A 2,738-nucleotide genomic window follows, 5' to 3' on the forward strand; every position below is an offset into this window, starting at 1 on the left:
ACTCCCCTTCTCTTCTCCCACCATACTCTCCTCCCCTGGCTCCTCCTCAGTCTGTGCTCCCCTCCTTACTATGTAAATGGGCTGCATCTACCTAGTTATATGTGGCAGATGCCTCAGTCACCTTGAGGCTTCCCGCCACTGCCTGCTGAGCCGCTTTCTTTGCCAGGTTTGCTCCCTGTCCCTCGCAGAGCACTTGGCAAAATGGGTGTGTGCTCTATGTTTATGGTTGCACTACTCACAGTAGCCAAGGTACATATACAACCAGCCTAGATGTCCACCACTGATGACTATAAAGAAAATGTAGTTATCTATTTACCTGTATCTATACCTATCTATACCTATATAGTCAACAGAGGTGTCCTTGGCTGTGCTGAAGAATGAAATTACGTCCTTTTCAGGAGGGGCGCATCTGAAAATCATTATGTTAATTAAGCATAATAGGGCAGACTCTGAATGACAAGCATATCATGTCTTCTCTCATTTAGTAAAAAGCAGGCATGGGGCGAGAGGGATGGCTTAGCAGTGAAGGTGTTTGCCTGCAAAGCCAAAGGACCCAGCTTCGATTCACCAGGACCCATGTTAGGCAGATGCACAAGGGGCGCACTTGTCTGGAGTTCATTTGCAGTGGCTGGAGGCCCTGGCCTGTCCATTCTTTCCCCCACTTTATCTGTCAAATAAATAAATAAGTAGTATTTTTAAAAGCAGACATGAAAGTAGCAGGGGTTCTGTTGGGAAGAGGAAGGGACTAGCAGGCGAGGACACAGGAGATGGTGGCTAGGGATGGGTTAAAGCAAGTCATATCCACACGTAAAAATGTAGCAACCAAACCCACCCTATTTTCTAATCAGTAAGCATTCAATACCAAAACCACGGAGAAGCCTGAGGATTAAATGATAGAGTACGTAGCACGCACAAGGCCCTGGGTTCAGACACCTGTACTGCAAAAGAGAAAACAGTGTGAGTGGGGAGTAGCTGTGAATGTGCAGTAGCTGGACACATGGATGACTTACAGAGACAGTGAAGAACATGGGTACCAGGAATAAACCGTCCTCAGCACCTTCACCTCCTCTCCTCCCACGCATATACCAGGCTCTCATTCCAGAGCCTTGCTGTCTGTTATTCTCCACCAAAGTACTGATTCCCCTGACTTTCCGGGACCCATGCCAGGACCCCTCTACTTTGGTTCCAGGGTCTTGTTTAGACATCACATGGCAGTAATACAGCCACCTTGCAATGACTCACCATAGTGTTTATTTTTCCCTTCTTTGGATGCCAGCACATCAGACAGCAGGTAGGCTCACTGGATATATCTGAAAGGTTCCGTAAACTGTGTCTCTGTCTATCTTGTCTACTTCTGGATTCTTTCAGAGGGCAGAGCAAGGACTGACAGTAGAACAGACAACCCTGGTTTGTTCTCAAGGACCACTGGACTCAAACAGCGCTGTGCTTTCCACTCCTCTATGAGTAATGAGAGTTGCAGTCTTTCACTCCCCAAATATGGCAAAAGCTGGGGTGGGGTACAGAGGAAAGCATGTGCGGTTGGCCACTTCCTGGGAGATGGGAGCCACAGCCTCCCATCAGGTAAGGACCAGTACTGCAGAGGTAGGTACATTTTCCTGACTGTGGGAAAAGCTGTTAGCAAAAAGCTGTGTACACAAAGCTATGCAACCACAAGGCTGGAAGAGAATCAAAACAAGCCGAAGCATAATTCGTGTTGAAGATCTCCCGGCCCAGATCCATGTCAAAGGTTGAGCTCCAAAAGCTATCACTGACGAAGGCAAGTCCATGTCAGGCAGGGCTGGCCTCTGAGTATACTGAGCTCAGGTTTGGAACTATAAAAAAAATCTGCCTGTAAACCAGAATCACCATCTTTTGCACACACCTATGCACATGAATGTTAAAACCCTTTGCTTCCATTTTTTTTTTTTTGCTTGATTCCCCTCCCCTCCTATAAATTAAATTAATGAGGAGTTTTCTAAAAGAGCCCGTTCTCTTGGAGGCTCAGTTACTCTAAAGTTAATGGCCTGACACAGAGCCAGGACAAACACTGCTGGCTGCAGGAACTCCTGGGCAGCTCCAGTACTTTCCCCAAGCATCACCAGTCCTCTTCCCCTTTGATTATCATTGCCAGTTGCTGTCCTCCCTCCCCAAACATTTTATAGTGAACTCAAATGCATCAAAGAAACTAGTGATGGACTCGCGACAGATGTGAGGATGGAGAAACTCACTCAATCTCAGTTATGATCTTGTCCTTTCCTTCTCACAACACATGGCTAAGAGACATGAGACATTGCACAGTTGGAGCCACATGGACCAAAATACAACCTACATCTAAGGAAACAAGGGAAGCACTTCTCAATGCTCTTCCCATACTTGCCAAACACTCTTACATGCTACAGGCTAAGAGTTGTTACCTCACCAGCAAGTGGACATGATTGCTGTGAGGTCATCAGACATGTACCACACTGGCAAGTGCTCCAAACCCCCTTCCCTTCCTGTGCCAACACACAGCTTCATGATGGTCGAATACACAGAATATTTTCACATGCACAGTGAGTGAAAGGTCAGAATAAACAGTGAGATTTGCTTATAAACCTCAAATTTTTTTAAAAAGGTACACATTTACAAATTGACTCATTTATCTTGAAAATAAAATGTGAAATATAATTTTGACTGAAGTGGATCCATGTTCCTTTACCAACAACATATTGTGGGCTGGGAAGATACTCAGCAGATAA

Source organism: Jaculus jaculus, chromosome 17 (genome assembly GCF_020740685.1).
Source record: "Jaculus jaculus isolate mJacJac1 chromosome 17, mJacJac1.mat.Y.cur, whole genome shotgun sequence".
In the NCBI taxonomy this organism is placed as follows: domain Eukaryota; kingdom Metazoa; phylum Chordata; class Mammalia; order Rodentia; family Dipodidae; genus Jaculus; species Jaculus jaculus.